The following is a 13,764-nucleotide window of genomic DNA, read 5'->3' on the forward strand; positions in this document are numbered from 1 at the left end:
GTCGATCTCCGGCTCCCTTCTCCCATCACTCACGAACAACACCCCGAGATAGTTGAACTCCTCCACTTGGGGCAGGAACTCATCCCCGACCCGGAGTGGGCTCTTAATCTAATCTTTAATTAGGGGTATAACATGGATATATGCAAATTAGCGCATGCGGTGCGGGAGCGGGGAGAGAGAAAAAGAGTTAATACGGCATAAGCTATAAGCGGCAGCAGGGTAGAACAGAGCCACACGGTTTTCCTACCGTAGTAGGTTATTTTGTTGAGGATAAGTTAAACCTGACCACTCCTGTAAGATGCAAACTATGGAATAAATTTTTTGTTACATCTTTTCACATCGGAGTCCCGTGGAGTTCTTTTTCCTCTTCAAACTGACGTACGCGAGTGAAGCACGGGAAAACTGGTCTCATGGCTTATACAATAAGTACTGAATATTATGTCACTTATTTATGTGCAAATGTTTAATAATGAAGAACATTAAAACATTACTTTTGGCCACATGCCGGCAAAGTTATGTGACATTAGCGATGTTTGTACTTTCAGCATTTACTTTGTTTTAAAGCCTTTACTTTATACGCCGTTTGATAGTTGGCCTTAATCTTACAGAGAATGTGATGATTTTGTGGATAATTAAAGTCAGTCATATATCCACAAACGCAACAAGCTGAAAGTCAGTGAATGCTGCTCGGTTTGCGGTCCTGGATATCACCGCACAAGCAGGATCCACTGCACTGTTAATGTTAGCTATGTTATATTGCTGCCTCTGTTCGGTGGTGTCGAGCCAAACGGACTTTAACGTTTGTTTGGACGAGCTGACGGTTCACTCGTTAAGCTGATAGAAAGATGCTTTAATCACAGGAGTCACACATGTGTCCACTGTACCATCTGGGAACTCTTCTTGTTTAGTACTCGTAATAACACAATCACTAAATTCTCCTTCTCTTGTGCTGTTTTGTAGCAGTGTATACACCTGAGACTGTCACCTGTCTGTCCTGCACTCTCTCTTCTTTTCTTTCTCTCTGATTGTGTAATAAAAGTCTGAACATGTATTTATAAGTTACATTTGTGTTTGAATTCTGCAGCTTATCACACATTTGATTTCCATGTGTGACAACTGCAAGTGTCCAGAGTGAGGACAGACTGAGGGACCCACTGCTGCACATCATCTGTGAGGCTTTGCACCCCTGATGATCCACCAGGACAAACTCAGCAGTGTGTGAGGAAGAGGAGGAGGAAGAGCCAGCAGCAGCTGACAGATGGAGAGAATAGACAGACTGTTCCCTGTTTGTGAATGACTGCTAGAAAAGTTTAAAATAACTGTCTGTCCTGAATCCGTCTTATTTATTAGGTAATGTTCAAATCATTTTATCATTCCAGTGTTTTCAGTGTGGGAGAAAGTATTCAGGGCCTTCACGTTACACACTATGAAAGGCAGAAACAAGTTTAATATTCAGAAACCTAAAGTATGTATCAGCAGCAGAATGGACCTAAAGATAAATGTTTGTTTCAGTTCTATGAAGCTTTGAGTATTTTGGATTAGTAGCACTGCTGTGTTTGTTGCATCATATTGCTGTAATTGTTTATATGCTTTAAATTGATCTACATCATATTCTATAAGGATGTTATGTGTTTGTAGACTTTCTGCCCAGTTTGACCCATTTAACAGAAGTCAGACTGTTTAAGGCTCTGATATCTATTCTGTATGACTTAAAGCAGTTATGACATGGTCTGATTTTCTCACCCAATAAAGGAATATTTAATATATCAGTCTACTCTTCATTTTATCAGCAACCGTTATCACAGCTCATACATTTTCTTTTTACACATATATGTAAGCATTGAGCCAAATTTAGTAATGCCAATATATTAAAAGAACAATATTTGTCTCTTATATATAATATATCTATAGATACACTGTCAAAGATACTTGTCTTTGAGTGAAGATTTAAGGTGATAGGACATATAAATAGCTGCAATTTGAATCTTTACTGAAGCTCAGTGTTTGACACAGAGTTCAAACTCACTGCTGTAATAACTAATAATTATTAATATAATAACGATAATATTGGCCATATTATATTTACATTACCAAAGTGAGATGACTTTAGTCTCATGAACAACATTAGCTAATTGTTATTTACTAACTAATCTTAAAATGACTGTTCAGTACAGATATGAAGCCCAACAATCATGTTTTACAGTCCTGTGGTCTCAGCCTCAGATACTTATCAAATCACACAAAGCTCATGTAGAAACAAATGTACAAAATATGTTCTCCTTCATTTCTGTCAAACAAAGCTGTATGAAACATTTCCAGCTGTTAGTATCATGGTTGCTAGGCAACCTGGGCAGCGCGACGGAGGCTAGACCATCCCATTTCACAAGCCTACAAGCCTCGCACTTCCGGCCTTAGCGGTCTTTGAGTACGCGGCCCTTGAGGACCGTTAAGGCTGCGTACTTTAAGGCTGCAGACCCTGAATTGGGATACAGCCACAATGAACTCTCTGGGCAGCATGGAGGCGGGGAGGCAACAGGGGTACAGAACTGTGTTAATGAGGGAGATGTCTTTTTGTGTGCCCACAGTGAGATGGAGCAGATGATACTGGCAGAGAGAGGGAGTGGCTGCGTCCGAGGCGGGTGCCAAAATAAAAAGACACTAAGCATAACCCATGTGTGTGTGGGTCCTGTGTCACATATCCCTAGTCCTAAAGTGATTATTTATTTTCTTACTCCTCTTATATTTATTGTTTGTTTACTTGCACTGCTGTAACTGGAGCCTCGTCATCTCATCTCTCTATATACTGGACTGTATGTAGCGGAGATGACAATAAAGTTGACTTTGACTTCAGCAGTGAGCAGGCGCACCGAGGGCTCTTGCGCTCACTTTTCGCGTACAGAATTTCGAAAAAACATCGGTGCAAATTATAAGTCTGTATCATAATGTCTGGTGTTTTCATGTTTGTTGTTGTGTTTTTATTATGTTTTATTTTGCGAGTTGGTTATTAGATGCTGCTCCAGGCACCACTGAATCACAGGCTCCTCCTAGTTTCAGGCTCCTCCTCTTGTCTAGTGGTCTCGATTGTCCTCACCTGTGTCTGTAACCTTCTGTGTGTACAGTCTGTCGTCTCGGTCCTTTGTTGCTCTGCGATTTCTGTATTTTTCCTTTTTCCTTCAGGTATCCACACCCAGGAGTGTGGATACCTGAAGAACAGATGGAACCAAACCCTCGGCGTGCTCGAGTCATGTGGCATCCTCTGTTGAAACGAGTCGGGTTTTGGTCAGAGTAAAATGGATTGTTGTGATTGGTCAGGAGTCGGCTACAGCAACACATATTTATTCTGTTGTTTATCAAAATATTTATTTTGATAATTAATTAAAACAAAAACAGGGCAATCAGGTTGTTTTCATCAAGCCAATCAGAGCGAGACATGAAAGCTGCATGAAAGTACAGCAAAGCAAGTTTGACACATTTATACGTGAACTATACCATCCAGTCACTTCCGCTTATCCTTTTCAGGGTCACGGGGGGTGCTGGAGCCTATCCCAGCTGTCATAGGGCGAGAGGCAGGGTACACCCTGGACAGGTCGCCAGTCTGTCGCAGGGCCAACACACAGGGACAGACAACCATTCGCCCTCACATTCACACCTAGTGACAATTTGGATTATCCAATTAACATATCCCCACAAGCTGCATGTCTTTGGACGGTGGGAGGAAGCCGGAGTACCCGGAGGGAACCCACGCAAACACGGGGAGAACATGCAAACTCCACACAGAAAGACCCCGGCCTGATGGTGGAATTGAACTCAGGACCTTCTTGCTGTGCGGCAACAGTGCTAACCACTGTGCCATCGTGCTGCCGTGTGAAATATACGTCGCCATAACCAGAACGCCATTTTAACCCTACGCAGTAACCTGATGTGCACCGTGGGAGAAAAGCAACTCCACACCGACATGTACCGAAAAGACTTGAGGATCAGTTCGGACTGAAGTTAGTCTGAATCAAGCTTTAGAAATGATGCCAAGCACATTCAACAGTGAGCTCAGCGTAGACCTAGGACAGATGTTTGTGCTCATCTGTCTCACGTGTAGCAGGATCAGAGTGGTTTGCATTGTGTGATACTCACCGTATATCTCCTGTAGTCCGGCCCGCGTCCCCGAGCCATGTTCCAGTACTGTGAGTACATCTCTGCTTAACCAGTGCTCAGTTATGAACTCTCTGGCTTGATTTTCCTTCAGCGTCCGAGGAAATCTGTGCTTCCACTGCAGAATAAAGGGACGCTGGGTGTGCACGGGCTGTGGGTGGAGAATGATGTTGCTGAAGCGTGAACCTTCACACAGTGGGACAGGACAGGCTCTGACACGGGCTTACATAACGGCTCATCAGCACACTTCAGCTACATAATGCTGATGGTGCTCTAACACCACCCACAGGAGTTTAAAGTGGGGTGGAGGTCAGTGAGCGAGGAGCCGGTCCTGAGGTCTTTACACCAGGTCCAGGATTAACACCTCTGTCTCGACTCTGCAGGTGGGAATGCCTTCAGGTTCTTGTTCCTGGGTGGTGGGGGTGGGAGGAGCTGGAGACGACAGACAGGTTGGTGTAGCTGCTGTGAAGCTGTCACTGACTGAAAGCTGGTGGGGGTGAATGTAAGTGGCGGTGAGCCTCCTTTGAAGGGTGCTGGTGCTCAGGTTTGACTCACTGAGAAGGAGAACCACTGTGCCTCCTCACAGCACGGACGCAGGCCTGCAGGTGGAGGCAGAGTCAGAACTTCCTGCTGTGGAAACTAGAATCATCATTATTATTTTGACCTTTGCCTCCATAATCTTCAGGTAATCAGTATTTGTACTGGAATATGACCTGAGTCAGACCCAAGCGAGGCCTCAGAGCATCTGCTAAGTGTTCCAGGTTCCAGGTTTAACCTCGGGGGGGGGGGGGGGGGGGGGGCTTTTATTTAAGCTGTAGCGTGTAGCTGTAAAGTGTTCATTCTGTAGTCTGAAGCTGAACCTCAGTGGCTCTTTTTAATTGCTTAGATTAGTGAAATGAATTAAATTCTCTCCTCAGCTAAAGATGAAAGCAGCCCGGCTAATTTCAGCAGATTACTGTTGAAAAACAAGACTGAGTGGAACTGGGGTCACAGAATAAATATTTTTTATGTCTATTTTCTATTGTAAGCAGTGGCGATCCTAGCCTGTTTGGCGCCCCGGGTGAACACTCCCTCTGGCGCCCCCCCCCCACACACACACACACACACAGACACACACACAAAACATATTAAGGATTGTGCATTAACATAAAACTGTTGTCGGAACCATACTGAATTTCGCCAGAGAAACACACACTTATGAAGAGAGACACGTATGTGAGGATGCTGTTTGTAGATTACAGCTCAGCATTCAATACCATCGTTCCCTCGAAGCTGGACAGGAAACTGCAGGATCTAGGACTGAGCAGCTCCCTCTGCAGCTGGATCCTTAGCTTCCTGTCTGACAGACGCCAGGTGGTCAGACTGGGCAGCATCACCTCATCCCCCATCACACTGAACACTGGTGCTCCACAGGGGTGTGTACTGAGCCCTCTCCTGTACTCACTCTACACCTACGACTGCACAGCCACTAACAACTCCAACATCATTGTGAAGTTTGCGGACGACACTACAGTGGTGGGTCTTATCACCAACGGTGATGAGACGGCTTACAGGGAGGAGGTCAGCGCCCTGACCCACTGGTGTCAAGACAACCATCTCACCCTCAACGTCGCAAAGACAAAGGAGTTGATAGTGGACTTCCGGAGGTGCAGAGAAGTACACACCCCCATCACCATCAACGGCGCTGCTGTGGAGAGAGTGAGCAGCTTCCGGTTCCTTGGTGTACATCTGGCTGAGGATCTTACGTGGTCAGTACACACAAACAAAACAGTGAAGAAGGCGCAGCAGCGCCTCTTCTTTCTCAGGAGACTGAAAAGATTTGGCATGAGCCCCCGCATCCTCAGGACCTTCTATCACTGTGCCATTGAGAGCATCCTCACTGGATGCATCACCACCTGGTATGGCAACAGCACCGCCTACAACTGCAAAGCTCTCCAGCGAGTAGTGCGGTGCTCTGAAAGGATAATTGGAGGTGAGCTTCCCTCCCTCCAAGACATCTACAGGAAGCGCTGCCTGAGGAAAGCGGGGAGGATCATCAAGGACTCCAGTCACCCCAGCCATAAACTGTTCAGACTGCTTCCATCAGGAAGGAGGTTCTGCAGCATCCGGTCCCGTACCAGCAGACTGAGAGACAGCTTTTTCCATCAGGCCATCAGACTGCTGAACACGTCATAGACACCTCAGCTTCACTACTGGAACTTCAACATTATGCACTCCACACTGTATATAAATGCCACTTGTTTTGCACATATTCAACTCTGTATATTTTATATATTTTATTATTATTATTATAATATATATATATATATTTTTTTTTTTTTACTATTTAATTTGTAAAAATGTGTATACACACACACACACACACACACACAGGAAAATATTTAGTATACACATCCAGAAATGCATACACTATTATATATTGTACATATATTTATTAGTTTCAGGTTGGCCATTCTTGTATTTTGCTCGTTTGTGTTGTTGTGTTTGCACATCTCTGTTGCTTGTGGGGCTCGCACACAAGAATTTCACTCGCATGTGCTGTGCCAGTGTGCCTGCACATGTGATGTGACAATAAAAGTGATTTGATTTGATTTGATTTGAAGAGAGAGAGAGTATGCATTGTATGCAAACGGCTACCAAACAGCCATCATAATTCGTCATACAATGAGAACAGGACAAATCAACAATTGACAATGACTAATTACTATTCAAATCTGTAACATAATGTATTGTTTGGAGTTTAGTCTGTTACTGTTACTATTTTTACCATTTCTTCTTGGAGCAACTGTAATCCACATTATTTCCTTAGGGATTAATAAAGTATTCTGATTCTGATTGTTTCAGGATGACCTGCCATTATCCAATGACACATCTGCTTACCTGTATCTTTTGCTCGTTTCTCCTCCTCTTCTTTTCTCTTTTTTCTAAACTGAGCACCTGATGGCTTTGAACTTTTTGTCATGATACGGCTGTGTGGCAGGCAGGATGAGGACCCAATCGCAAAAACTCACGGACTCAAGGGATAAACTCAAAATGCAGCTTTATTGCTGACAAAAGATAATAGGAAAACTAAACTGGGAAAAACTAACATAAAGTTCACCAGGAAACACAGGGGGAATCACACACAGCATGAGGGAGAATGCGACGCCGAACAGAGGGAGACGCAGACAGAAATACACAGAGGGTTAACGAGGAAAGTGGGAACACACGGGGAACACAGCTGACACAGATAACCATAACGAGACAGGGCGGGGTGAACATAACACTGACGGGAGACAGGCAGAGTCAAACAGGAAGTACAGAGGTTCAAACAGGAGGAGAGAGAGCACGGGGAAAACACAGACATAACGGGCTGAGGAAGACATGGAATAAAACACGAGGGCTCACAGTTACACAGGGGCACACAGGAGGTAACCAAATAAGGAACATCTTAACAGAAGAACCTAGGAACCAAGGCATGACTAGGGGATGAAATACAAAACATACAAAAACTGAGAATACCGGGACCACATGGCCCGGGACCATGACATCACCCCCCCCCCCCTTAAGGGCTGGCACCCGACAGCCCAAACCCAGGAACCAAAACACAAGCAAAACAGAAAACACCCCACCCAGGGCGGGAGGCGGGGGACCAGGACGGAGGGACCAAAACAGGAAACAAAACCCCCAACAGAAAACACCGGAGCACAAGACACTAGTTCATAACAAACGTCAGGAGGCCGACCCAGGGCCCACAGGCACAAAAGTTCACGGGCCACACGGTCGGGGGGCCGACCAGACGGGTGGCACAGGAGACAGAGCTGGTCCGGAGGCCGGCCGCGCGCAAGGCAACGGCAACGGCGGCGACGGCTGACCAGAGCCGCCAGCGGAGACGAGGAGGCGCTGGCCGGGCTGACCAGAGCCGCCAGCGGAGACGAGGCGGCGCTGGCCGGGCTGACCAGAGCCGCCAGCGGAGACGAAGAGAGGCTGGAGGGGTTCCCCTGAACCCCCAGCGGAGACGGATGCAGAGCCAGCGGGTGCGGGGACCTCTGGCACCGCGGGCGCTGACTGTAGCGGCACAGGGCACACAGCCGGCTTAGGATGCAACGGCTGGGGCTGTGTAGGGCAAACAGTCAGTTTAAAGTGTGTCAGCACCGCGTAATCCTCAGCTGGCGAAGAAGGCTCACAAAGGCTTCCAGCTGAGGTGGGCAGTGACTGAACGGGTTGCTGGGCTAAGCACTGAGCTGGTGACAGAGACAATAACAGGAGCATTCACACAGACCGTTTCTAAATATACAGGCTGGAGAGCAGCATAGTTCAGGACTGAAGAAACACCATCCACAGTCTTATACATAGGAGGTACAGGAGAAAACACAGACATAACGGGCTGAGGAAGACATGGAATAAAACACGAGGGCTCACAGTTACACAGGGGCACACAGGAGGTAACCAAATATACAGGCTGGAGAGCAGCATAGTTCAGGACTGAAGAAACACCATCCACAGTCTTATACATAGGAGGTACAGGAGTTGGGGAGTTAACACAGGCGGTGTCCGAGGCAACTTGGTGAGAAACTAACTCAGGAATAGTCAACCTGAGCTCCCCTAGCAGTTTACACATGACGGACGGTAACTTGTTGCACTTAACCTTAACAGTTGTGATTGAATGCACAGTCTTAGTGTTTTCAGAACCTGAGTTAACAGACTTCGCATCAGCTAGTGTTAACACGAGAGGAGCAACATTCTTTATCCCTGGAGAAACAGAGTCAGAGCTAGCAGACAAGGCAGGAAAAGCTAAATGTGGCAGAGGGTCACAAGCAACCTGAGAAACAGAAAGTGTAGCCTTTGGAGGTTGGCAGACACACTGTTCATTTTCCAGGGGGTCCCCTCTGGTTTCAGCAGGAAGAGGAACCTCAGGACAGTTTGTTTTAACACTTAGTTCACAAGTATGCAACTCAAAAATAGTCTTTTTATTTTCTAAAGTGGGATTATCAGTCTGTGTGTCAATTACGGCTGACCCGGGAGGAGCAAAGGAAAAACAGTCATTCTCAAACATGGGTGTGAGGGTAGGTAATGCAGACTCTGGATTAACTGACCCAGAATTACCAGACACAGAGTTAACAGTCTCTGGGATGACGCACACAGAGTCTACAGTGCCAGAGTTTTTTAAGTCAGCCTGAACAGCAGTCTCTAGGGGGGCAGTGAACTCAGTCTCATGCTTAATAGGTGCAGAGGTGAACTTAGAAATGTTATGAGGCCTGGAAACACAGTCATTTTCAAACTTACTGTTCATCTCTGATGAGTTACAGACGTGAAAAACTGCGGACTCAGGAACAGAATATTGTCCGAGTTGGTCCGACTTGGAAGTGGCATGGAAGAAACAGTTAGTGTCACTCACCACCGGAGTTTGCTCAGAAACTTTAGGGCGGCGGCGGCGTGAGCGCCGTTTTCGCCGAGAGGGGGGAGGAGATGAGCCGGGCCGCGAATCCTCCAGCGGACCGGGCTGAACGTCCTCCGACCCCTCACACTGGAGAGGCAGCTCCGGGCGGACGCCTACGGTGGAAACAAGGAAGTCCCGGATGTGGGGGTGCAGCGCTCCGAACAGCCACGGGAGTCCGGACACCATCCGCTGTAGACGGACGGCTACGACCTCCCGATGTTCGTCTCCTGGCAGCGCCTCCCACTCCTGACAGTGGTACTCCACCGTATAGATCAAATCCTCCCGGAGCTCAGCGGAGGGGTTGTGAGTTGCTGGGTCCATGTCGTGGTCGCGTTCTTCTGTCATGATACGGCTGTGTGGCAGGCAGGATGAGGACCCAATCGCAAAAACTCACGGACTCAAGGGATAAACTCAAAATGCAGCTTTATTGCTGACAAAAGATAATAGGAAAACTAAACTGGGAAAAACTAACATAAAGTTCACCAGGAAACACAGGGGGAATCACACACAGCATGAGGGAGAATGCGACGCCGAACAGAGGGAGACGCAGACAGAAATACACAGAGGGTTAACGAGGAAAGTGGGAACACACGGGGAACACAGCTGACACAGATAACCATAACGAGACAGGGCGGGGTGAACATAACACTGACGGGAGACAGGCAGAGTCAAACAGGAAGTACAGAGGTTCAAACAGGAGGAGAGAGAGCACGGGGAAAACACAGACATAACGGGCTGAGGAAGACATGGAATAAAACACGAGGGCTCACAGTTACACAGGGGCACACAGGAGGTAACCAAATAAGGAACATCTTAACAGAAGAACCTAGGAACCAAGGCATGACTAGGGGATGAAATACAAAACATACAAAAACTGAGAATACCGGGCCCACATGGCCCGGGACCATGACACTTTTCTTGTCCATCTTCCATTGGTTTTAATTATGCACTCCAGTATGAACACCCATCCTTCAACCCGAGGATCACCACAACATAACCTAATAGACCTACATATTAGTTCACAGATTCACTTTGTCTAAGGTGTATTTCTGGGATTTCACACAACCCAGGATTCAAATCATGAATACATAATGGGCTTAGATATTCCACATTATGAATGAAATGTGCTCTATTTCGAAGCAGCCGGCCCCTCCCCTTTCGACGTGTTGTGTGTGTGACTTTAAATCATCAAACTGTAAATTATAAATTTTAAATTGTTATTGAGCCTTTTATCCCTAGTCCCCGGCCTCGGTGGGCCGGTGGGGAAGCTGTGTCGGGGGCGTGGTTTGCTGGCCTGCTGCAGAGGAGGGGTGACACAGGCTGTACCCCAATTCAGGGTCTGCAGCCTTAAAGGCCGCATTTCTGTGACTTAAAGGGGACCCATTGGAGTATCGGCTGTTCATGCGGTCATTTGAACATGTTGTGGAGCATAGAACAGAGAGTGACAAGGATCAATTGTACTACATGGAACAGTACACAAGTGGGCAACCACGAGAATTGATACGGAGTTGTCTTCATATGGAACCTATACATGGATATCAAACGGCTAAGAGACTGTTGGAAGAGCACTTTGGAAATGCCTACAAGATATCAGTGGCATACATTCACAAGGCTCTTAACTGGCCAACCATCAAGTCAGATGATGGAGAGGCTCTGCATGCTTTCAGCCTCTATCTTACTGGATGTCATAATGCAATGATGGATGTGGAGTACATGGAGGAGTTGGATAACACGGCCAACATGCGTGCTATCGTTTCCAAGCTTCCGTACAAGCTGAGAGAAAGGTGGAGAACATTTGCTTGCGGGGTCTTAGACAAGGCAAAACGCAGAGTCAAGTTTGCAGATCTGGCGGAGTTTGTCAATAAGCAGGCCAAACAAGTTTTGCATCCATTGTTCGGTGATATAAAGGACAGCACCTTAAAGGTCCAAGTTAGAGGGCAAGTGGATGAGAGGTTGCAAAGGAGAAGTGGAAACAGAAAAGGATTCACCACAGCTGCAACTATCACCACTACACAGGACTTACCCTCTAAAGAAAGGAACAAGGTCAGCGGAAATCAGGTGTGTGCATTTTCTAAACCCTGTCTCTTCTGTCGTGGTGAAGAGCACACCATGGAACAGTGCAAGAGGATGAAGAAGTCACTTCATAAGGAAAAGCTTGACTTCATGCGAACTAAAGGACTATGCTTCAGCTGTTGTGGAGATCAGGGAAATTATTTTACTGCTATTGTTAATAATCATCATCATTACCATTGCATTAATAATATAATCTACAGCATTGGTATTGTATTCAGATGTTTAAACAGTGTGTGTCTTTCAGAAAGACTAAGTTGCAGGCTGACAGGAAATTGCAGGTTTGCAGAGTGTGCCTTTTGCAGAAGTGAAACCGAAAGCAGAGTCTAAGGGCAGGTTATTCAAATTGTCTTTTTATACTCTTATATTCTTTTATTAAGCTTTTAGTAGAGGTTCTTGATTAAAACATTTATTCAACATACTACATATAGTTCCAGTTAGGTTATTACACATAAGGATGAGCCTCTGTTCTGGTAAAAGGTCAGAAGTGCAACGGGTGAGATGAGAGAGCATTTAAGGACGACATACACACACACACACACACACACACACACACACACACACACACACACACACACACACACACACACTCAGTTAGAGAGAATCATTGATAGGTGAGAGGTTAATCGTGTTTGCTTGTAACTGCGGGTTTGGAGAAGCGGCAGTCAAAAGGTTGACAGGAAACATCTGCCATGAAGATGCCATGTTCCTTTTTAAATTGTGTTAAAAGTCATTGTGGTTTTGGTGTGACCTATGTATGAAGTGTATCTGATGACGCATGAGCTCCACCAGCTGGAGAACATAAGCGTTCCAAGATGTTTTAAACCTGTGGGCTTTGGAGAGTCAGTATACAATCAGCTGCAACACTTTGCTGATACCAGTGAAGAGGGCTACGGTACAGTAAGCTACTTGCTACAGAGGAACAACCGTAACGAAGTCTACTGCGCATTCATGTTGGGAAAGGCAAGAGTGGCCCCACTTAAGCCCATTACAGTTCCCCGCATGGAACTTACCGCAGCAACAATGGCAGCACGCATGGACAGGGTTCTGACATCTGGATTGCAGCTTCCACTCCAACCATCTGTATTTTGGTCAGATGGTACCATGGTACTCAAGTATATCAGCAATCAAACAAGTAGATTCCATACCTTTGTTGCTAACCGTGTGGATGCCATCTTGAAATGCTCCAGTCCAGAGCAATGGAGGTATATCAACACCTCACTGAATCCTGCCGACTTTGCGTCAAGAGGGCTCCAAGCAGAGAGATACCTGCAGTCCCACACATGGGTACAGGGGCCGGACTTTCTCACCAAATCCATGAAAGAGTGGCCAGAAGAGGTGCAACCAGTTGAAGGCCTGACTACAGATGACCCAGAGGTAAAGGGTAACCTGGTGTGTGCTAGTACAATCAAGGAATGTGAAGATGTAGTGCTGGAGTTCCTGCAGTACTTCTCATCCTGGTTTAAGCTTAAAAGGGCAGTGGCATGGATGCTTAAAGTCAAGAGCATTCTGCTGCAACTGTGTCTCAAAAGGAAGGAGTTGAGTGCTGTTAAAACTCATCCTGAAGTCGATAGGGATATGAAAGGTTTCAAGGACAGCCTGTTTCAAGGGGACACCAACAAGCTAACTGTAGAGAACCTTGCTAAGGCTGAAGAAGCAATCATTCGCTACCGTCAAAGGAAGACATTTCCCAAGGAGATCAGCGCACTTTCTAAAGGTCAAGGGGTGAAGAGGACTAGTAGTCTTTTCAAACTGTGTCCAGTACTTGAACAAGGCATCCTCAGGGTCGGAGGGTGACTCAGCAGAGTAGCACTACCCGAGGAGTCTAAGCGGCCAGCAATCCTGAACAAGGATCTTCACGTCACGAAGCTTATCCTCAGAGAAATACACGAGAACTTGGCTCATTGTGGTCGCAATCATGTTTTCTCCAAGTTGAGAACAAAATTTTGGGTACCCAGTGCCTCTGCAGTAAGAAAAATACTCGCTAGGTGTATTGCCTGCCGGCGTGAGCATGGAGTTGCAGGGCAGCAGCAAACGGCTGACCTGCCCCGAGACAGAGTTTTGCCAGATGACCCTCCATTTACTAACTGCGGAGTAGACTACTTTGGTCCGTTCGAGATCAAACGTGG

The sequence above is a fragment of the Diplotaxodon limnothrissa genome, linkage group LG15 (assembly GCF_057381915.1).
Source record: "Diplotaxodon limnothrissa isolate DT_005_m linkage group LG15, D_limnothrissa_male_GT1.1, whole genome shotgun sequence".
In the NCBI taxonomy this organism is placed as follows: Eukaryota; Metazoa; Chordata; class Actinopteri; order Cichliformes; family Cichlidae; genus Diplotaxodon; species Diplotaxodon limnothrissa.